This window comes from Pseudophryne corroboree, chromosome 3, assembly GCF_028390025.1.
Source record: "Pseudophryne corroboree isolate aPseCor3 chromosome 3, aPseCor3.hap2, whole genome shotgun sequence".
In the NCBI taxonomy this organism is placed as follows: Eukaryota; Metazoa; Chordata; class Amphibia; order Anura; family Myobatrachidae; genus Pseudophryne; species Pseudophryne corroboree.
In genome coordinates, this window is record NC_086446.1 from 277,360,613 (window position 1) to 277,384,897 (window position 24,285).

General features: G+C 49.2%; 1 protein-coding gene across 5 annotated transcripts in view; it reads left to right on the forward strand.

Annotated features, from left to right (window-relative positions):
• The window catches only part of RTEL1 (regulator of telomere elongation helicase 1), a 435,638-nt gene that overhangs the window by 127,535 nt on the left and 283,818 nt on the right, over positions 1-24,285 (forward strand). The gene's annotated exons all lie outside the window — the stretch shown is intronic.

Here is a 24,285-nt window from a genome sequence, read left to right on the forward strand (position 1 = left end):
ACAGGACCATGGGGTATAGACGGATCCGCAGGAGCTTGGGCACACTATAAAGACTTAAACTGGGTGTGAACTGGCTCCTCCCTCTATCCCCCTCCCCCAGACCTCAGTTAGACTTTGTGCCCAGGAGTGACTGGACACACACTAGGGGAGCTCTCCTGAGTTTCTCTGGAAAGACTTTTGTTAGGTTTTATATTTTCAGGCAGACCTGCTGGCTACAGGCTCCCTGCAGCGTGGGAGTGAGGGGAGAGAAGCAGGACCTACTTCTTCTTAGTTTAAAGGCTCTGCTTCTCGTCTACTGGACACCATTAGCTCCAGAGGGTTCGATCACTTGGTTCGCCTAGCTGCTTGTTCCCGGAGCCGCGCCGTCACCCCCTCACAAAAGCCGGAAGAAAGAAGCCGGGTGAGTATTGGAAGAAAAGAAGACTTCAGTGACTGCAGAAGACTTCAGTAACGGAGGTAACAGCAGCGGTAGTGCTGCGCTCCATGCTCCCACACACCAACGTCTCTGGCAGGGTGCTGGGCGCTGGGGGGGGATCGCCCTGGGGGCATGTTGCTGAGGGTCTACAATGCTGGCGGGGGACATATTTTGGTGCCTGGGCACAGCGTATGTTCACCCCGCCAGGGTGCCACAGGGGGGAGAGACAGCGGTGGCGCTGCGCTCCCTGCTCCCACACTTGCCATCACCTGCAGGGTGCAGCGCGCTGGGGGGGGAGCGCCCTTGGCAGCATATAGCATATAATATGTAGTTCACTGGCGGGGGGACATACTTCGGTGCCCGCCCCGTCAGTGCGCCGCGAACGGGAGGGAGCAGCAGCTGTAGCGCTGCGCTCCCGGCTCCCGCACTCCACCGGGGGTGCAGGGCGCTGGGGGGGAGCGCCCTGGGCAGCATATAGCAGGTGAATTTAGATAGTTTAGTAGATCACTGGCGGGGGGACATGCTTCGGTGCCTGCCCCGCCAGTGCGCCGCGAACGGGACGGAGCAGCAGCGATAGCGCTGCACTCTCTGCTCCCGCACTCCGCCGGCCTGCAGGGTGCAGGGCGCTGTGGGGGAGTGCCCTGGGCAGCATATAGCATAATTTCTATAGATCACTGGCGGGGGGACATGCTTCGGGGCCCGCCCCGCCAGTGCGCCGCGAACGGGAGGGAGCAGCAGCGGTAGCGCTGCGCTCTCTGCTCCCGCTCTCCATCGGCCTGCAGGGTGCAGGGCGCTGGGGGGGAGCGCCCTGGGCGGCATTTATGAAAGGATCCGGGGCGGGGGAACATACCCGGACACCGGGTGTCTTCGCCCCGCCGGGAGACCGCAGTGTGCACGCTGCGGTCCATAGCTCCCACACACCAACGGCTTCCGTGGGTGCAGGGCGCAGGGGGGGCGCCCTGGGCTGCGTTGGGACATAAAGCAAGTTATACAGGGGGTTACCCCCTGTATATAGGGTCCCCAGCTAGTTTTTGGTATATATATTTATATAATTGAGTGGGCTTAAGCGCGCTGGGAAGGGGCGGAGCTTAGCCCTCACAGGGAAATCAGCGCCATTTTCCTCAGATCCCCGCCAGGACTTGCTGGATAGTGAGTTGGAGGGGGGGCACAGTGTTTTAAAGCTATATAGGTGTCATATAGCCTTAGGTTTGATAAGGGGCGCATAATTACATATATTCACGGTTTCCCTGTTTGTTCCCACTATTGGTTAGTCAACATATGTCGGCAGGTGTGAGGGCTTTGTCACAAGCTGCTGTGGGGATAACGGTCTGCTTCGCCGGCGCATGGCAGTACTTGATTCGGGAAATTAAGTATTAGCAAATTGGTGTTTGTGTGATTAAAACAGTAAACACGGTAGGGGAGATACAGTTGTTTGGGGATGTCCTGTCGGCATCACTGGTATTTCCTGGATATATTAAAAGAAAAAAAAAAAAAAAAAAAAGGAATTGTCAGGCTGTTATTGCCTTGTACCTGTGTGTGTGTGTGTGTGTGTGTATGTATGTATGTATGTATATATATATATATATATATATATATATATATATATATATATATATTTATATGTATTTTTATTGGTATATGTGGGGGGAGTGTTATCCGATTTTGTATTTGCATCCTTCCCTCTGGGTTCCGTGAATATATTTTGCCCGCTTACTATTCCCTTTCTGTCGACATTTACTAAGTTTCTGTCAACCTTAACATTCCTGGTAGATCCACATCGGGGGCATGTCAGTACATGGTCATACACATTCACAACACATTACTGTCACTAGAGACCTGACAGGTCTGGACAATCCACTTGCGTATAGGTTGTATCTATATGTGTATATATGTAGATATAGGTAGTATATGCATGGTTAGGATATATATGTTTTATTGTGTATTACCTGATGTATATCCATGAACGCTGAAATAATGGTATTCTTATCATGTACTGGTCGCTCTGTTGATTAAGCTCTAGATTGGCCATGACGAGTTGGTTCGATCCTCTCAAGGTGTCCGAATATTCTTCTCTTCACATCGCGGAGAGAAAATTGTGACAGTCAACTCCTGGCCGACGCAGAGCCCGGTCGCAAAGGATCATACACCGGCAGCTAAGTGAAATTTTATTTCTATACTTTGACCTTGTTGCGCTGTATGCACTTGAGGGAGTGTTGTATTCGGGTAGGCATCCGATAGAATTACCCCACCCAGTGTGGGTAGGCTTGTCTATGTTTGTTCTACCTTATAGCATTGCAGCAGGCTGCCACGTGACAGAGGTGTGACCGGAAAAATGCGGAGGATGTCTCCGGGAGATGATGGAGGAAGGTATGCAGCTGTTTGGTGGCCTATAGTCAGTCAATCTCGGCGGATTCCTCTGGTAAGTCTAACTTCGTGTGTTAGCCTCTTTCACAACGGTTGGTGACGCATTCTTTTGTGGGATGTGGTCGTTTTAACCGGTTCGATACAGTCCTTTTTTCTGTTGTGTAGTAAGGGGAAGGTGAAAAGGTAAGAGTTCTGCAGCCTTGTTAGGTTCGCAGAAGTGGATGTAGTTTCTGTTTCCTCCACATCCACCACTTGTCGCTGAGTCTATCGGGCTGGTCCCCGCTCCGGCGGGCACTTGTCTACTATGCTTCGGTTGGTCCGGAAATAGACTGGGACCTGTGGGTTATTTATAGAATCCAAAGGGGAACATTTGGAGTTACGTTGTTTCCCTTTACTGTTTTTCTAATAGTTCTTGCCATTCCATTCTGGAAGGGAAGATAGTACACAACGCCGTACAGAGGGGCGTCAGGATCAGAACATTGTCCGGTGGTCCCTGTATAAAGGTGCAAATCGTTGTTTCTCTCTGACTTTTCCTGGACACAGGGATCGGCTGTTGTTTCCAACAACACAAAGGTTGGAGGTGTTTTTTTCAGAGTTGATAATGACCGGTAAACGTTCGGGGGTTTTCCATGTGAAAAGAGGTCTGCAGATCCAGGGTTGGATCGGTTTTCCTTTGACACTTCATCAAGGTGTTCAGTTACTTAACCGGTTGGCTGCGGCTGGTGAGGCCTTTTTTGGTGAGAGGCTTTATTGCCGGAATGGTTTTCAAGAGACCAGTTGAAAAGGTGGTCTGGGTCTCACCTGCACACGCACATGAATACAAGCCTAACGGCCAGGACATCGCTCCTGTGGTATCTGCTCGGTTCGCTCCTTCTAGAGGGATGAAGGTTCGGGTTCCGTGTGTAAGTCCTGGTGTCCGTGCATACAGATCTCCGAGATGGAGGAGCAGTACTTGCAAGGGACGTGTTTCCAGGGGATAGGGTAGAGTTGGAAAACTTGTCTGATATAAACTTGCTTGAATTAAGAGTTAGTTTCGACAAACGTATTCTTCCTGTTCTGCCCGTGTTAGTTCTGCTCGACGTCTTGTCAGCAGTGGCATAAGTGTCCCGCTTTGGCGGAACAAGGAGCAAAGCGGCAATGGCAGTAGATGCACAGTTTTGCCGTTGGGTGGAGAGTCTGGTAACCGCTATATTATCAAGCTTCGTTCCGGAGGTGAACGACTGAGAAATAGATTTCCTCTGCTGCCGCGATCTCCATCCGGGAAAAATTCGGTCGTCATCGAGGAGTTGTCACAGTCGTGACAAGTCTTTGAGGATTGCTGCAATTGGATAGGTTGGCGTCTCGCCTCCAGGAGAGGCCTCAGGGTTATTGTTCCAGGTCAGGGGACGCTTAAGCTGTAGCAGTGGACAACCTTGTGACACCGTGGTCTTTAGTCGGTCTAGGTGGCCTCCGCTTTCATTTTGGTTTGAAGGTGATGAATGTGGGATGAACAAAGGTTCAGGCGATCCTCTTGGATCCGGTCTTGCCACGGAGGGGTTGCTATACAGGTGTTCATGATTTACTCATGGAAGATTCCTGACCATTTTCTTTACGTGAGGATCTGTGACAACAAGATCAGGGCGTGTTTCAAGACTTACCGCGGCTGCGTCTGACGTCGTGTCGGTTGAATACCATGTCCTAATCCGAAAGGGTGTTCCCGGGAAGTCCTTTCCTTAATTCGTTAAGCTAAGAAAGAAGTAACGGCTAAGCTTTACCACTGTAGTGGGCGTAACTATGTGTTTTGGGTGTATCCAGGAAGGCTCCTATGGAAGTCTTTCAGCTAGGTCGTTCTTATCCATGCTTTGCAAACCGGTGTGGAGGCAAGTTGAGAGTTGGGAGTGTGGCCTAATAATTTCTTTACGAAAACTTCTTTCTTGGAAAGTGGTCATGCTCTTGTATTTGACATCCGTAAAGCGGGTGTCGGATGTAGTGGTTGATCTTTTGTGTGGATAGAAAGGAATTGAGAACTTGTTTAGTAGTTCTGCCGAGAGTGGTTTCTGGGTTTCGCAGTATTTGGCCTATTTTGATGCTGGTGGTTACTTAGGCATTAGCTGATTCAAAATTCCCTCGATGTAGCCAGGGATTTGAATAGTTTTAGCCATTTTGGTTACACGCTGGATCTGGATGCTATTTGCCATGTTCGTTCTACGGCTGGATTGCCGTCACCGAAGTCGGTAGAGGCCCATTATACTGGGAAGATGGGCTCTTCTTGGGCGGATGCCCGAGGAGTCTCGGCGGGTCAACTTTGCCGAGTGGATACTTGGTCGGGTTCAAGCGCTTTTGCTACGCTCTGCAAATTTGATACCCTGGTCAAAGGGGACCTTTTGTTTGCTCAATAGGTACTGCAGAGTCGTTCACACTCTCCCGCCCGTTCTGGAGCTTTGGTATTGACCCCATTGTCCTGTTGGAGTCCCCAGCATCCTCTAGGACTTATGAGAAAATAGGATTTTGGTACTTACTGGTAAATCCTTTTCTCTTAGTCCGTAGAGGATGCTGGGCAACCGTCCCAGTGCGTACTGTGTCTACAGTTATTGTTTTGGTTATACTTTCGTGGTGGTTCTTCTCTGTCAGACTGTTGCTGATGCTGTTCAGGCCATGGCATGAGGTGTCTCATTATTGGTTGTGTTAGTACACAGGTTGTGTTACATATACTTTCAGCATGTGGCTATGTCTTTTTCATGCTGTAGGCTGGTTTTCTATTGAATGCACGTTCTGCGGTATGTTCGTGGTGTGAGCTGGTATGACACTCACCGTGTTTATAAATTTTTTCCTCGAAATGTCCATCTCTCCTGGGCACAGTTTCTAACTGAGGTCTGGAGGAGAGGCATAGAGGGAGGAGCCAGTTCACACCCAGTCAAAGTCTTTATAGTGTGCCCAAGCTCCTGCGGATCCGTCTATACCCCATGGTCCTGTTGGAGTCCCCAGCATCCTCTACGGACTAAGAGAAAAGGATTTACCGGTAAGTACCAAAATCCTTTCTCTATCGTCCTAGTGGATGCTGGGGTTCCTGAAAGGACCATGGGGAATAGCGGCTCCGCAGGAGACAGGGCACAAAAAGTAAAGCTTTAGGATCAGGTGGTGTGCACTGGCTCCTCCCCCTATGACCCTCCTCCAAGCCTCAGTTAGATTTTTGTGCCCGGCCGAGAAGGGTGCAATCTAGGTGGCTCTCCTAAAGAGCTGCTTAGAAAAGTTTAGCTTAGGTTTTTTATTTTACAGTGAGTCCTGCTGGCAACAGGATCACTGCAACGAGGGACTTAGGGGAGAAGAAGTGAACTCGCCTGCGTGCAGGATGGATTGGCTTCTTGGCTACTGGACATTAGCTCCAGAGGGACGATCACGGGTACAGCCTGGATGGTCACCGGAGCCTCGCCGCCGGCCCCCTTGCAGATGCTGAAACGAGAAGAGGTCCAGAATCGGCGGCAGAAGACTCCTCAGTCTTCTTAAGGTAGCGCACAGCACTGCAGCTGTGCGCCATTTTCCTCTCAGCACACTTCACACGGCAGTCACTGAGGGTGCAGGGCGCTGGGAGGGGGGCGCCCTGGGAGGCAAATGAAAACCTTTTTTGGCTAAAAATACCTCACATATAGTCTCCGGGGGCTATATGGAGATATTTAACCCCTGCCAGAATCCGTTAAGAGCGGGAGACGAGGCCGCCGAAAAAGGGGCGGGGCCTATCTCCTCAGCACACAGCGCCATTTTCCCTCACAGAAAGGCTGGAGGGAAGGCTCCCAGGCTCTCCCCTGCACTGCACTACAGAAACAGGGTTAAAACAGAGAGGGGGGGCACTAATTTGGCATTAGAAATATATAAAAAAGATGCTATAAGGGAAAACACTTATATAAGGTTGTCCCTATATAATTATAGCGTTTTTGGTGTGTGCTGGCAAACTCTCCCTCTGTCTCTCCAAAGGGCTAGTGGGTCCTGTCCTCTATCAGAGCATTCCCTGTGTGTGTGCTGTGTGTCGGTACGTGTGTGTCGACATGTATGAGGACGATGTTGGTGAGGAGGCGGAGCAATTGCCTGTAATGGTGATGTCACTCTCTAGGGAGTCGACACCGGAATGGATGGCTTATTTAGGGAATTACGTGATAATGTCAACACGCGCCAAGGTCGGTTGACGACATGAGACGGCCGACAAACAATTAGTACCGGTCCAGACGTCTCAAAAACACCGTCAGGGGTTTTAAAACGCCCGTTTACTTTAGTCGGTCGACACAGACACAGACACTGAATCCAGTGTCGACGGTGAATAAACAAACGTATTCCTTATTAGGGCCACACGTTAAGGGCAATGAAGGAGGTGTTACATATTTCTGATACTACAAGTACCACAAAAGAGGGTATTATGTGGGATGTGAAAAAACTACCGTAGTTTTTCCTGAATCAGATAAATTAAATGAAGTGTGTGATGATGCGTGGGTTCCCCCCGATAGAAAATATGGGCGGTATACCCTTTCCCGCCAGAAGTTAGGGCGCGTTGGGAAACACCCCTTAGGGTGGATAAGGCGCTCACACGCTTATCAGAACAAGTGGCGGTACCGTCTATAGATAGGGCCGTCCTCAAGGAGCCAGCTGACAGGAGGCTGGAAAAATATCATAAAAAGTATATACACACATACTGGTGTTATACTGCGACCAGCGATCGCCTCAGCCTGGATGTGCAGAGCTGGGGTGGCTTGGTCGGATTCCCTGACTAAAAATATTGATACCCTTGACAGGGACAGTATTTTATTGACTATAGAGCATTTAAAGGATGTATTTCTATATATGCGAGATGCACAGAGGGATATTTGCACTCTGGCATCAAGAGTAACTGCGATGTCCATATCTGCCAGAAGATGTTTATGGACACGACAGTGGTCAGGTGATGCAGATTCCAAACGGCACAAAGGTGTATTGCCGTATAAAGGAAGAGGAGTTATTTGGGGTCGGTCCATCGGACCTGGTGGCCACGGCAACTGCTGGAAAATCCACCGTTTTTACCCTAAGTCACATCTCTGCAGAAAAAGACACCGTCTTTTCAGCTTCAGTCCTTTCGTCCCTATAAGAGTCATATCTGCCCAGGGATAGAGGAAAGGGAAGAAGACTGCAGCAGGCAGCCCATTCCCAGGAACAGAAGCGTTCCAACCCTTCTGACAAGCTCTCAGCATGACGCTGAGACCGTACAGGACCCCTGGATCCTACAAGTAGTATCCCAGGGGTACAGTTTGGAATGTCGAGACGTTTCCCCTGCGCAGGCTCCTGAAGGCTGCTTTACCAAGGTCTCCCTCCGACAAGGAGGCAGTATGGGAAAAAATTCACGAGCTGTATTCCCAGCAGGTGATAATTAAATTACCCCTCCTACAACAAGAAAAGGGGTATTATTCCACACTATATTGTGGTACTGAAGCCAGAAGGCTAGGTGAGACCTATTCTAAATCTAAAAAAATTTTGAACACTTACAAAGGTTCAAATCAAGATGGAGTCACTCAGAGCAGTGATAACGAACCGGGAAGAAGGGGACTATCTGGTGTCCCGAGACATCAGGGATGCTTACCTCCATGTCCCAAATTTGCCCTTATCACTAAGGGTACCTCAGGTTCGTGGTACAGAACTGTCACTATCAGTTTCAGACGCTGCCGTTTGGATTGTCTACGGCACCCCGGGTCTTTACCAAGGTAATGGCCGAAATGATGGTTCTTCTTCGAAGAAAAGGCGTCTTAATTATCCCTTACTTGGACGATCTCCTGATAAGGGCAAAGTCCAGGGAACAGTTGGAGGTCGGAGTAGCACTATCTCGGATACTGTTACAACAGCAGGGGTGGATTCTAAAGATTCCAAAATCGCAGCTGATCCCGACAACAAGTCTCCTGTGCTTAGGGATGATTCTGGACACAGTCCAGAAAAAGGTGTTTCTCCCGGAAGAGAAAGCCAGGGAGTTATCCAAGCTAGTCAGGAACCTCCTAAAATCAGTGCATCATTGCACAAGGGCCATGGTAAAAAAATGGTGACTTCCTTCGAAGCAATTCCAGTCGGCAGATTTCATGCAAGAACTTTTCAGTGGGATCTGCTGGACAAATGGTCCGGATCGCATCTTCAGATGCATCAGCGGATAACCCTATATCCAAGGACAAGGGTGTCTCTCCTGTGGTGGTTACAGAGTGCTCATCTTCTAGAGGGCCGCAGATTCGGCATTCAGTTTTGGATGTTGGTGACCACGGAGGCCAGCCCGAGAGGCTGGGGAGCAGTCACACAAGGAAAAAATTTCCAGGGAGTGTGATCAAGTCTGGAGATTTTTCTCCACATAAATATAGCTAAGGGTAAATTTATAATGCTCTAAGCTTAGCAAGACCTCTGCTTCAAGGTCAGCCGGTATTGATCCAGTGGGATAAAACATCACGGCAGTCGCCCACGTAAATAGACAGGGCGGCACAAGAAGCAGGAGGGCAGTGGCAAAAACTGCAAGGACTTTTCGCTGGGCGGAAAATCATGTGATAGCACTGTCAGCAGTGTTTCATTCCGGGAATGGAAACTGGGAAGCAGACTTCCTCAGTAGGCACGACCTCCACCCGGCAGAGTGGGAACTTCATGGGGAAGTTTTCCACATAATTGTAAACCGTTGGGAATTACCAAAGGTGGACATGATGGCGTCCCGTCTGAACAAAAAACGGGACAGGTATTGCGCCAGGTTAAGAGACCCTCAGGCAATAGCTGTGGACGTTCTGGTAACACCGTGGGTGTACCAGTCGGTGTATGTGTTCCATCCTCTGCTTTTCATACCTAAGGTACTGAGAATTATAAGACGTAGAGGAGTAAGAACTATACTCATGGCTCCGGATTGGCCAAGAAGGACTTGGTACCCGGAACTTCAAGAGATGCTCACAGAGGACTTATGGCCTCTGCCGCTAAGAAGGGACTTGTTTCAGCAAGTGCCATGTCTGTTCCAAGACTTACCGCAGCTGCGTTTGACGGCATGGCGGTGGAACGCCGGATCCTAAGGGAAAAGGCATTCAGGAAGAGGTCATTCCTACCCTGGTCAAAGCCAGAAAGGAGGTGACCGCACAACATTATCACCACATGTGGCGAAAATATGTTGCGTGGTGTGAGGCCAGGAAGGCCCCACGAAGAAATTTCAACTCTGTCGATTCCTGCATTTCTTGCAAACAGGAGTGTCTATGGGCCTCAAATTGGGGTCCATTAAGGTTCAAATTTCGGCCCTGTCGATTTTTCTTCCAGAAAGAATTGGCTTCAGTTCCTGAAGTCCAGAAGTTTGTCAAGGGAGTATTGCATATACAACCCCCTTTTGTGCCTCCAGTGGCACTGTGGGATCTCAACGTAGTTCTGGGATTCCTCAAAACACATTGGTTTAAAACCAGTCAAATCTGTGGATTTGAAGCATCTCACATGAAAAGTGAACATGCTCTTGGACCTGGCCTGGACCAGGCGAGTGTCAAATTGGTGGTTTTTTTCTCAAAAAAGCCCATATCTGTTTGTCCATTCGGACAGGGCAGAGCTGCGGACTCGTCCCCAGTTCTCTCCCTAATGTGGTGTCAGTGTTTCACCTGAACCAGCTTATTGTGGTGTCTTGCGCCTACTAGGGACTTGGAGGACTCCAAGTTGCTAGATGTGGTCAGGGCCCTGAAAATATAGGTTCCAGGACGGCTGGAGTCAGAAAAAGCTGTTATCCTGTATGCACCCAACAAACTGGGTGCTCTTGCTTTTAAGCAGACTTTTGCTAGTTGGATGTGTAATACAATTCAGCTTGCACATTCTGTGGCAGGCCTTCCACAGCCAAAATATGTAAATGCCCATTCCACAAGGAAGGTGGGCTCATCTTGGGCGGCTGCCCGAGGGGTCTCGGCTTTACAACTTTGCCGAGCGGCTATTTAGTCAGGGGCAAACACGTTTGTAAAATCCTACAAATTTGATACCCTGGCTAAGGAGGACCTGGAGTTCTCTCATTCGGTGCTGCAGAGTCATCCGCACTCTCCCGCCCGTTTGGGAGCTTTGGTATAATCCCCATGGTCCTTTCAGGAACCCCAGCAATCCACTAGGACGATAGAGAAAATAAGAATTTACTTACCGATAATTCTATTTCTCGGAGTCCGTAGTGGATGCTGGGCGCCCATCCCAAGTGCGGATTATCTGCATTACTTGTACATAGTTACAAAAATCGGGTTATTATTGTTGTGAGCCATCTTTTCAGAGGCTCCGCTGTTATCATACTGTTAACTGGGTTCAGATCACAGGTTGTACAGTGTGATTGGTGTGGCTGGTATGAGTCTTACCCGGGATTCATAAATCCTTCCTTATTGTGTACGCTCGTCCGGGCACAGTATCCTAACTGAGGCTTGGAGGAGGGTCATAGGGGGAGGAGCCAGTGCACACCACCTGATCCTAAAGCTTTACTTTTTGTGCCCTGTCTCCTGCGGAGCCGCTATTCCCCATGGTCCTTTCAGGAACCCCAGCATCCACTACGGACTCCGAGAAATAGAATTATCGGTAAGTAAATTCTTATTATTTTCTCTTTCATCCTGTTTGGGGATACACTGTTAACCTTGGATTATGAAGAAGACAGTAAGGGGCAGATTCAGTTAAGCCCTAGCTGCCTTTTTGCGTTTATCTGCCAATTACGGTATTCTGCTCGTGAGTAAAGGGTCCCATACATCATCAATCCATTGGGACAATCTGTTTTGCAGATGATTGTGTCAGTAAATCTGCAATGTATGGGGTTCACAGATCGCAGATTTTGGCCACAAATCATTTGGGATTGTTTAATCAGGTTTTTCAACATGTTTAATGTCACAGATTAATTGGGACTGTAGATTGCTAGTGTATGGGCAACAATCAGCAGATCTGCAGACCGTTTCTAGTAAACTGATGAGGCATTCAAGATTGGCAGATCTGTTTAACTGAAAATGATCTGCAAATCACTGAAATATAAACCTGCTACAAGCCTCGTGGGCTGTGACTGTTCCCTTCCAACAGCTTTCCAATGATGCAGGCAGACTGCAGCAGCATACAGTCTGCCTGTGGATGCAAGTCTGAGAAAATATAAATAACATTTGAAAAAGGGATGGAGACAGCCCTTGGTGCACCCGGTTCCCTCGGGCACTATTAAAAAAAACTGGGCTTTGGGAGGGGTGTAGAGGGGGAGGAGCCAACTAGTCTTCTTTAAAATTTAAAGTGCCAGGCTCCGCTCACACACCATCTGCACCCCACTGTATATGCTCCAGTATCCCCTAGTGGATGAAGGAGAAATGTCTGTAATGTATGGGCAAGTCAGATGGATTGGGGTAACAATATATCTGGGAAATAAAGCAGAAGATCTGTAAAACAATCAATTGTGTTTGCTGATGTACAGGTATGGGCCCTTTTAGTGTGCTTCCACTACTAATTGAATCTGCCCCTACAGTAAATGCCAAACCTGCTAACTTATTTGCATTTCTCTATCGTCCTAGTGGATGCTGGGGTTCCTGAAAGGACCCTGGGGGAATAGCGGCTCCGCAGGAGACAGGGCACAAAAGTAAAGCTTTCCGATCAGGTGGTGTGCACTGGCTCCTCCCCCTATGACCCTCCTCCAGACTCCAGTTAGATTTTTGTGCCCGGCCGAGAAGGGTGCAATTCTAGGTGGCTCTCCTAAAGAGCTGCTTAGAGAAAGTTTAGCTTAGGTTTTTTATTTTACAGTGAGTCCTGCTGGCAACAGGATCACTGCAACGAGGGACAGAGGGGAGAAGAAGTGAACTCACCTGCGTGCAGGATGGATTGGCTTCTTGGCTACTGGACATCAGCTCCAGAGGGACGATCACAGGTACAGCCTGGATGGTCACCGGAGCCGCGCCGCCGGCCCCCTTGCAGATGCTGAAGTAAGAAGAGGTCCAGAATCGGCGGCTGAAGACCCTTGCAGTCTTCTAAAGGTAGCGCACAGCACTGCAGCTGTGCGCCATTTTCCTCTCAGCACACTTCACACGCAGTCACTGAGGGTGCAGGGCGCTGGGGGGGGGGCGCCCTGGGAGGCAAATGTAAACCTATATACTGGCTAAAAATACCTCACATATAGCCCCCAGAGGCTATATGGAGATATTTAACCCCTGCCAAACTTCACTAAAGAGCGGGAGACGAGCCCGCCGGAAAAGGGGCGGGGCCTATCTCCTCAGCACACAGCGCCATTTTCTCTCACAGAAAGGCTGGAGAGAAGGCTCCCAGGCTCTCCCCTGCACTGCACTACAGAAACAGGGTTTAAACAGAGAGGGGGGGCACTAATTGGCGATATAAATATATATATAAAGATGCTATTAGGGAGAAACACTTATATAAGGTTGTCCCTATGTAATTATAGCGTTTTTTTGGTGTGTGCTGGCAAACTCTCCCTCTGTCTCTCCAAAGGGCTAGTGGGTCCTGTCCTCTGTCAGAGCATTCCAGGTGTGTGTGCTGTGTGTCGGTACGTGTGTGTCGACATGTATGAGGACGATGTTGGAGGAGGCGGAAAAATTGCCTGTAAGGGTGATGTCACTCTCTAGGGAGTCGACACCGGAATGGATGGCTTATTTAGGGAATTACGTGAGAATGTCAACACGCTGCAAGGTCGGTTGACGACATGAGACGGCCGACAAACAATTAGTACCGGTCCAGGCGTCTCAGAAACACCGTCAGGGGTTTTTAAAAAAACGCCCATTTACCTCAGTCGGTCGACACAGACACGGACACTGAATCCAGTGTCGACGGTGAATAAACAAACGTATTCCTCATTAGGGCCACACGTTAAGGGCAATGAAGGAGGTGTTACATATTTCTGATACTACAAGTACCACAAAAGATGGGTATTATGTGGAAGTGAAAAAACTACCTGTAGTTTTTCCTGAATCAGATAAAATAAAATGAAGTGTGTGATGATGCGTGGGTTTACCCCGATAGCAAATATTGGCGTTATACCCTTTCCCGCCAGAAGTTAGGGCGCGTTGGGAAACACCCCTTAGGGTGGATAAGGCGCTCACACGCTTATCAAGTGGCGTTACCGTCTCCAGATACGGCCGCCCTCAAGGAGCCAGCTGATAGGCAGCTGGAAAAATATCCTAAAAAGTATATACACACATACGGTGGTTATACTGCGACCAGCGATCGCCATCAGCCTGGAGATGCAGTGCTGGGTTGGCTTGGTCGAATTCCCTGACTAAAAATATTTTATTGATATAGAGCATTTAATAGGATGCATTCTATATATATACTGTATGCGAGATGCACAGAGGGATATTTGCACTCTGGCATCAAGATAAGTGCGTTGTCCATATCTCCCAGAAGATGTCATGGACACGACAGTGGTCAGGTGATACAGATCCCATACGGCACATGGAAGTATTGCCGTATAAAGGGAAGGAGTTATTTGGGGTCGGTCCATCGGACCTGGGGGCCACGGCTACAGCTGGGAAATCCAACCTTTTTACCCCAAGTTACATCTCAGCAGAAAAAGACACTGTCTTTTCAGCCTCAATCCTTCCGTTCCCATGTGGGCAAGCGGGCAAAAGGCCAGTCATATCTGCCCAGACATAGAGGAAAGGGAAGTAGACTGCAGCAGGCAGCCCCTTCCCAGGAAAAGAAGCCCTCCACCAGTGGGGGGGTAGTCTCAAGAGTCTCAGCGCGCAGTGGGATCACTCGCAAGTTGACCCCTAGATCGTACAAGTATTATCCCAGGGGTACAGATTGGAGAGTCGAGACATTTTTTCCTCGCAGGTTCCTGAAGCCTGCTTTACCAACGGCTCCCTCCGACTGGGAGGCAGTATTGGAAAAAAATTCACAAGCTGTATTTCCAGCAGGTGATAATCAAAGTACCCCTCCTACAACAAGGAAAAGGGTATTAGTCTTCCACACTATATTGTGGTACTGAAGCCAGAAGGCTTGGTGAGACATAGTCTAAATCTGAAATCTTTGAACACTTACATAAAAAGGTTCAAATCAAGATGGAGTCACTCAAAGCAGTGATAGAGAACCGGAAAAAAGGGGACTATATGGTGTCCCTGGACATCAAGGATTACCTCCATGTCCAAATTTGCCCTTCTCAACAAGGGTACCTCTGGTTCGTGATACAGAACTGTCAATATCAGTTTCAGACGCTGCCGTTGAATTATCCACGGCACCCCGGGCCTTTACCAAGGTAATGGCCGAAAAGATGATTCTTAAAAGAAGAAAGACATCTTAATTATCCCTTACTTGGACGATATCCTGAAAGGGGCAAGTTTCCAGAGAACAGTTGGAGGTCGGAAAAGAACTATCTAAAGTAGTTCTACGACAGCACGAGTGGATTCTAAATATTCCAAAAATCGCAGCTGTTTTCCGATGATACGTCTGCTGTTCCTAGGAATGATTCTGGGCATAGTCCAGAAAGAGGTATTTCTCCTGGAGGGGAAAGCCAGGGAGTTATCCGACCTAGTCAGAAACCTCCTAAAACCAGGTCAAGTATCAGTGCATCAATGCACAGGAGTCCTGGGAAAAATGGTGGCTTCTTACGAAGCGATCCCATTCGGCAGATCTCACGCAAAAACTTTTCAGGGGGATTTGCTGGACGAATGGTCCGGATCGCATCTTCAGATGCATCAGCGGATAACCCTGTCTCCAAGGACAAGGGTGTCTCTTCTGTGGGGGCTGCAGATTGCTCATCTTCTAGAGGACAGCACATTCAGCATTCAGGACTGTGTTCTGGTGACCACGGATGCCAGCCTGAGAGGCTGGGGAACAGTCACACAGGGAAGAAATTTCCAAGGAAGTGTGGTCAAGTCTGGAGATTTCTCTCCACATGAATATACTGGAGCTAAGGGCAATGTACGATGCTCTGAGCCTAGGAAGAACTCTGCTTCAAAGTCAACCGGTGCTGATCCAGTAGGACATCATCATGGCAGTCGCCCACGTAAACAGACGGGGCGGCACAAGAAGCAGGAGGGCAATGACAGCAAGGATTCTTCGCTGGGCGAAAGATCATGTGATAACACTGTCAGCAGTGTTCATTCCGGGAGTGGACAACTAGGAAGATTTCCTCAGCATGAATGAATTCCACCCGGAAAAGTGGGAACTTCATCTGGAAGTTTCCACATGTTTGTAAACCGTTGGGAAAGACCAAAGGTGGTTATGATGGCGTCTCACATGAAGCGCCAGGTCTAGAGACCCTCAGGCAATAGCTGGGACGCTCTGGTAACACCGTGGGTGTACCAGTCGGTGTATGTGTTCCCTCCTCTGCCTTTCATACCCAGTGTATGGAGAATGATAGGAAGGAGAGGAGTAAGAACTATACTCGTGGCTCCGGTTTGGCCAAGAAGAACTTGGTACCCGGAACTTCAAGAGATACTAGAAAGGATCTTGATTCAGCAAGAATCATGTCTGTTCCATGACTTACCGCAGCTGCGTTGACGCCAGGGCGGGTGAACGCCGGATCCTAAGGGAAAAAGGCATTCCGGAAGAGGTCATCCCTACCCTGGTCAGAACCAGGAAGGAGGTGACCGCACAACATTATCACCGCTTAGGTGAAAATATGTTCCATGGTGTGAGGCCAGGAAGGCTCCACGGAAGAATTTCAACTAGGTTAATTCCTACATTTCCTGCAAACAGGAGTGTATATGGGTCTCAAATTGGGGTCCATTAAGGTTCAAATTTCGACCGGTCGATTTTCTTCCAGAAAGAAATTGGCTTCAGTTCCTGAAGTCCAGAAGTTGTTAAGGGAGTACTGCATATACAACCCCCTTTTGATGTCTCCAGTGGCACTGGGCGATCTCAACGTAGTTTGGGATTCCTAAAATCACATTGGTTTAAACAACTCAAATCTGTGGATTTGATATATCTCACATGGAAAGTGACCATGCTGTTGGTCCTGGCCTCGGCCAGGCGAGTGTCAGAATTGGCGGCTTTATCTCATAAAGCCATATCTGATTGTCCATTCGGACAGAGCAAAGCTGTGGACTCGTCCCCAGTTTCTCCCTAAGGTGGTGTCAGCGTTTCACCTGAACCAGCTTATTGTGGTACCTGCGGCTACTAGGGACTTGGAGGACTCCAAGTTGCTGGATGTTGTCAGGGCCTTGAAAATATAGTTTCCAGGTCGGCTGGAGTCAGGAAATCTGACTTGCTGTTTATCCTGTGTGCACCCAACAAGCTGGGTGCTCCTGCTTCTAAGCAGACTATTGCTCGTTGGATTTGTAGTACAATTCAGCTTGCACATTCTGTGGCAGGCTTGCCACAGCAAAAAATATGTCAATGCCCATTCCACAAGGAAGGTGGGCTCATCTTGGGCGGCTGCCCGAAGGGTCTCGGCATTACAACTCTGCCGAGCAGCTACATGGTCAGGGGAGAACACGTTTGTAAAATTCTACAAATTTGATACCCTGGCAAAAGAGGACCTGGAGTTCTCTCATTCGGTGCTGCAGAGTCATCCGCACTCTCCCGCCCGTTTGGGAGCTTTGGTATAATCCCCATGGTCCTTTCAGGAACCCCAGCATCCACTAGGACGATAGAGAAAATAAGAATTTACTTACCGATAATTCTATTTCTCGGAGTCCGTAGTGGATGCTGGGCGCCCATCCCAAGTGCGGATTATCTGCAATACTTGTACATAGTTATTGCTAACTAAATCGGGTTAGAGTTATTGTGAGCCATCTTTTCAGAGGCTCCCCTGTTATCATACTGTTAACTGGGTTCAGATCACAGGTTGTACAGTGTGATTGGTGTGGCTGGTATGAGTCTTACCCGGGATTCAAAATTCCTCCCTTATTGTGTACGCTCGTCCGGGCACAGTATCTAACTGGAGTCTGGAGGAGGGTCATAGGGGGAGGAGCCAGTGCACACCACCTGATCGGAAAGCTTTACTTTTGTGCCCTGTCTCCTGCGGAGCCGCTATTCCCCCATGGTCCTTTCAGGAACCCCAGCATCCACTACGGACTCCGAGAAATAGAATTATCGGTAAGTAAATTCTTATTTTCAGCTCTTCCACTCTATATTCCTCCACCATTATGTGCTCAGTTTCTTTATTACTGCCCTTGTTCTAGGGCATGTTTTCTTTTTTGGCATCTCAAGCAGTTGCATTTAATTAGTTTTATTTTCATTCATTTTCATGTTAAATTTTGTAAGGTTTTGATCATTTCTGTCTTGTAACAGCCAGGGCTCATGAAAACCAGGTGCCATGGAGCCTAGAAATGGGCCATGGCACCTGATTTCTAGGAACAAATGACTTGCGTGACTCAGGACATTTGTTTTTTTTCATCTTTGTGTGCTGCAGAATCTTGTGGGATGCGTTTATGTGACCGCTGGTCACAAGACCGACGCCGGAATCCCTCCCAGTGGAAAACCGGACAGTCGGGATGTGTTGCAGTGAGCCCGCAAGGGGCTTCGTTGTGCTCGCCCCCCTCCCATGCCGGCAATCTAAACACTGGGATCCCGGCGTCGGTATGGTGACCATCAGTATCCCAACCACCAGTCACCCATACCCAACCCCATCTTGCTGCTTAGACAAAAGGCACAGGGTACATTGCAGCAGATCACTTTGTACTTAGGGGTCTATTTACGAAGCCTTGGATGGAGAGAAAGTCGCTGGAGATAAAGTACCAGCCAATCGGCTCCTAACTGCCATGCCACAGGCTGTGTTTGAAAAATTACAGTTAGGAGCCGATTAGCTGGTACTTTATCTCCAGCGGCTTTATCTCCATCCAATGCTTAGTAAATAGACCCCTAAGTTCTCTACTCTGTTTACAGACCTTGGCAGCTAGGTGACTGTACAGAATGCTATATGTACAATCTGGCATGTGTAGCACCACACTCAAACTTGCTCATGGTGGTACTAATTCCAGAGCAGTATCTCTGATCACATGGGCTGATCTCTGATCAGTGGTGACATGACAGTACTCAGGGGAACTGAGAACATGGAGGAGTAGTATGGCAATGACTGAGGGACTGATTTTGCTAATTATATAGTTTGGGGTTAATGATGGAGGACATTTTATTGTATGGCAGGGTTAAAAGAAAGTAAAAGTTAGGGATTATTGATGGAAGTGTCCATGATGGAGCGTTGGGGTTAATGTGGTTTAGTTAGTGGATTATTATTATTATTTCTCTGACGTCCTAGTGGATGCTGGGAACTCCGTAAGGACTATGGGGAATAGACGGGCTCCGCAGGAGACTGGGCACTCTAAGAAAGAATTAGGACTACTGGTGTGCACTGGCTCCTCCCTCTATGCCCCTCCTCCAGACCTCAGTTAGAATCTGTGCCCGGCTCGAGCTGGTTGCACACTAGGGGCTCTCCTGAGCTTCTAGTAAAGAAAGTATTTATTAGGTTTTTTATTTTCAGTGAGATCTGCTGGCAACAGACTCACTGCTACGAGGGACTTAGGGGAGAGAAGCGAACCTACCTGCTTGCAGCTAGCTTGGGCTTCTAGGCTACTGGACACCATTAGCTCCAGAGGGATCGAACACAGGCCCAGCCTCGGTCGTCCGGTCCCGGAGCCGCGCCGCCGTCCCCCTTGCAGAGCCAGAAGCAAGAAGAACGTCCTGGAAATCGGAGGCTGAAGACTCCGGTCTTCATTAAGGTAGCGCACAGCACTGCAGCTGTGCGCCATTGCTCCCTATGCACACCACATACTCCGGTCACTGATGGGTGCAGGGCGCTGGGGGGGGCGCCCTGGGCTGCAATTAGAGTACCTTAAATTGGCAAAACAGCACATAATATAGTCTAATAAACTATATATGTGTAAAAATCCCCTGCCATAATATTAATAAAAGAGCGGGAGAAGCCCGCCGAGAAGGGGGCGGGGTTATCTCCCTCAGCACACTGGCGCCATTTCCTCTTCACAGCTCCGCTGGAAGACAGCTTCCCAGGCTCTCCCCTGCAGTTTCCAGGCTCAAAGGGTAAAAAAGAGAGGGGGGGGGGGGGGGGGGGGGGGGGCACTATATTTAGGCGCAAAACTGTATTGTATAGCTGCTATAGGGAAAATCACTTTGTGTAGTGTAAATCCCTGTTTATATAGCGCTGTGGTGTGTGCTGGCATACTCTCTCTCTCTGTCTACCCAAAGGACTTTGTGGGGTCCTGTCCTCAGTCAGAGCATTCCCTGTGTGTGTGCGGTGTGTCGGTACGGCTGTGTCGACATGTTTGAGGAGGCTTATGTGGAGGCGGAGCAGGTGCCGATAAATGTGATGTCACCCCCTGCGGGGTCGACACCAGAGTGGATGGATATGTGGAAGGTTTTACACGACAGTGTCAACTCCTTACATAAAAGGTTCGATGACATAACAGCTGTGGGACAGCTGGCTTCTCAGCCAGTGCCTGCCCAGGCATCTCAAAGGCCATCAGGGGCTCAAAAACGCCCGCTACCTCAGATGGCAGACACAGATGTCGACACGGAGTCTGACTCCAGTGTCGACGACGACGAGACTAATGTACATTCCACTAGGGCCATCCGTTGCATGATTACGGCAATGAAAAATGTGTTGCACATTTCTGACATTAACCCAGGTACCACTAAAAAGGGTATTATGTTTGGGGAGAAAAAGCAACCAGTGGTTTTTCCCCCATCAGATGAGTTGAATGAAGTGTGTGAAGAAGCGTGGGCTTCCCCTGATAAAAAACTAGTGATTTCTAAAAAGTTACTGATGGCGTATCCTTTCCCGCCAGAGGACAGGGTACGTTGGGAGACATCCCCGAGGGTGGATAAAGCGCTCACGCTTGTCAAAAAAGGTGGCACTGCCGTCTCAGGATACGGCTGCCTTAAAGGAGCCTGCGGATAGAAAGCAGGAGGCTATCCTGAAGTCTGTATATACACACTCAGGTACTATACTGAGACCTGCTATTGCTTCAGCATGGATGTGCAGTGCTGCAGCAGCGTGGTCTGATTCCCTGTCTGATAACATTGATTCCCTTGACAGGGACACTATATTGCTAACCATAGAGCATATTAAAGACGTAGTCTTTTATATGAGAGATGCACAGAGGGATATTTGCCGGCTGGCATCTAGAATTATTGCAATGTCCATTTCTGCCAGGAGAGTATTATGGACTCGGCAGTGGACAGGTGATGCGGATTCTAAAAGGCACATGGAGGTTTTGCCTTACAAGGGTGAGGAATTGTTTGGGGATGGTCTCTCGGACCTCGTTTCCACAGCAACAGCTGGGAAGTCGACATTTTTACCTCAGGTTCCCTCACAGCCTAAGAAAGCACCGTATTATCAGGTACAGTCCTTTCGGCCCCAGAAAGGCAAGCGGGTTAAAGGCGCGTCCTTTCTGCCCAGAGGCAGGGGTAGAGGGAAAAAGCTGCACCATACAGCCAGTTCCCAAGAACACAAATCCTCCCCTGCTTCCACTAAATCCACCGCATGACGCTGGGGCTCCACTGGTAGAGCCAGGTGCGCTCACAGGTGGATCCCTGGGTTCTACAAGTGGTATCTCAGGGATACAAGCTGGAATTCGAGACGTCTCCCCCTTGCCGTTACCTCAAATCAGCCTTGCCAGCTACTCCCCCGGACAGGGAGGTAGTGCTGGCGGCAATTCACAAGCTGTACCTCCAGCAGGTGATAATAAAATTTCCCCTCCTTCAACAGGGACGGGGTTACTATTCCACAATGTTTGTGGTACCGAAACCAGACGGTTCGGTGAGACCCATTCTAAATTTGAAATCCTTGAACACTTATATAAGGAAGTTCAAGTTCAAAATGGAATCGCTCAGGGCGGTTATTGCAAGCCTGGAAGAAGGGGATTACATGGTATCACTGGACATCAAGGATGCTTACCTGCATGTCCCCATTTACCCACCTCACCAGGTGTACCTCCGTTTTGTGGTACAGGACTGCCATTACCAATTCCAGACGTTGCCGTTTGGTCTGTCCACGGCACCGAGGGTATTTACCAAGGTAATGGCCGAAATGATGATACTCCTTCTAAAGAAGGGAGTTATAATTATCCTATACTTGAACGATCTCCTTATAAAGGCGAGGTCCAGGGAGCAGTTGTTGGTCGGAGTAGCACTATCTCAGGAAGTGCTACAACAGCACGGCTGGATTCTGAATATTCCAAAGTCGCAGCTGGTTCCTACGACGCGTCTGCTGTTCCTGGGTATGATTCTGGACACAGAACAGAAGAAGGTGTTTCTCCCGGAGGAGAAGGCCAAGGAGTTGTCATCTCTGGTCAGAGACCTCCTGAAACCAAAACAGGTGTCGTTGCATCACTGCACGCGAGTCCTGGGAAAGATGGTAGCTTCTTACGAGGCAATTCCATTCGGCAGGTTCCATGCAAGGATCTTTCAGTGGGATCTGTTAGACAAGTGGTCCGGATCGCATCTTCAGATGCATCGGCTGATCACCCTGTCCCCGAGGGCCAGGGTGTCTCTGCTGTGGTGGCTGCAAAGTGCTCATCTTCTAGAGGGCCGCAGATTCGGCATACAGGACTGGGTCCTGGTGACCACGGATGCAAGCCTCCGAGGTTGGGGGGCAGTCACTCAGGGAAGAAACTTCCAAGGACAATGGTTGAGTCAGGAGGCTTCCCTCCACATAAATATTCTGGAACTAAGGGCCATTTACAATGCCCTAAGACAGGCAAGACCTCTGCTTCAAAACCAGCCGGTGCTGATTCAGTCAGACAACATCACAGCGGTCGCCCATGTAAACCGACAGGGCGGCACAAGAAGCAGGATGGCGATGGCAGAAGCCACAAGGATTCTCCGTTGGGCGGAAAATCACGTGATAGCACTGTCAGCAGTGTTCATTCCGGGAGTGGACAACTGGGAAGCAGACTTCCTCAGCAGGCACGACCTCCACCCGGGAGAGTGGGGACTTCATCCAGAAGTCTTCCAACTGATTGTAAATTGTTGGGAAAGGCCACAGGTGGACATGATGGCGTCACGCCTCAACAAAAAGCTAAAAAGATATTGCGCCAGGTCAAGGGACCCTCAGGCAATTGCTGTGGACGCTCTAGTGACACCGTGGGTGTACCAGTCGGTTTATGTGTTCCCTCCTCTTCCTCTCATACCAAAGGTGCTGAGGATAATAAGAAAGAGAGGAGTAAGAACTATACTCATCGTTCCGGATTGGCCAAGAAGGACTTGGTATTCGGAACTACAAGAAATGATCTGCCTCTCAGACAGGACCTGCTACAGCAGGGGCCCTGTCTGTTCCAAGACTTACCGCGGCTGCGTTTGACGGCATGGCGGTTGAACGCCGGATCCTGATGGAAAAGGGCATTCCGGTTGAAGTCATTCCTACGCTGATAAAAGCTAGGAAAGATGTGACAGCAAAACATTATCACCGCATATGGCGAAAATATGTTGCTTGGTGTGAGGCTATGAAGGCCCACACAGAAGAATTTCAGCTGGGTCGATTTCTGCACTTCCTACAGTCAGGAGTGACTATGGGCCTAAAATTGGGATCCATTAAAGTCCAGATTTCGGCCCTGTCTATTTTCTTTCAAAAAGAACTGGCTTCACTGCCTGAAGTTCAGACGTTTGTTAAGGGAGTGCTGCATATTCAGCCCCCTTTTGTGCCCCCAGTGGCACCTTGGTATCTCAACGTTGTGTTGGATTTCCTAAAATCACATTGGTTTGAGCCACTTCAGACCGTGGAATTAAAATATCTCACGTGGAACGTGGTCATGCTTTTGGCCTTGGCTTCGGCTAGGCGGGTATCAGAATTGGCGGCTTTGTCCTGTAAAAGCCCCTATCTGATCTTCCATATGGACCGAGCAGAATTGAGGACTCGTCCCCAATTCCTCCCTAAGGTGGTGTCAGCGTTTCATTTGAACCAACCTATTGTGGTGCCTGTGGCTACTCGGGACTTGGAGGCTTTTAAGTTGCTGGACGTAGTCCGGGCCCTGAAAATCTATGTTTCTAGGACGGCTAGAGTCAGAAAGACTGACTCGCTGTTTATCCTGCATGCGCCCAACAAGCTGGGTGCTCCTGCTTCTAAGCAGACTATTGCTCGCTGGATCTGCTCCACGATTCAACTTGCACATTCTGCGGCTGGACCGCCGCATCCTAAATCCGTAAAAGCCCATTCCACGAGGAAGGTGGGCTCTTCTTGGGCGGCTGCCCGAGGGGTCTCGGCTTTACAACTTTGCCGAGCTGCTACCTGGTCGGGATCAAACACGTTTGCAAAATTCTACAAGTTTGATACCCTGGCTGAGGAGGACCTTGAGTTTGCTCATTCGGTGCTGCAGAGTCATCCGCACTCTCCCGCCCGTTTGGGAGCTTTGGTATAATCCCCATGGTCCTTACGGAGTTCCCAGCATCCACTAGGACGTCAGAGAAAATAAGAATTTACTCACCGGTAATTCTATTTCTCGTAGTCCGTAGTGGATGCTGGGCGCCCATCCCAAGTGCGGATTGTCTGCAATACTTGTATATAGTTATTGCCTAACTAAAGGGTTATTGTTATGAGCCATCTGTTTAGTGAGGCTCAGTTGTTATTCATACTGTTAACTGGGTATAGTATCACGAGTTGTACGGTGTGATTGGTGTGGCTGGTATGAGTCTTACCCGGG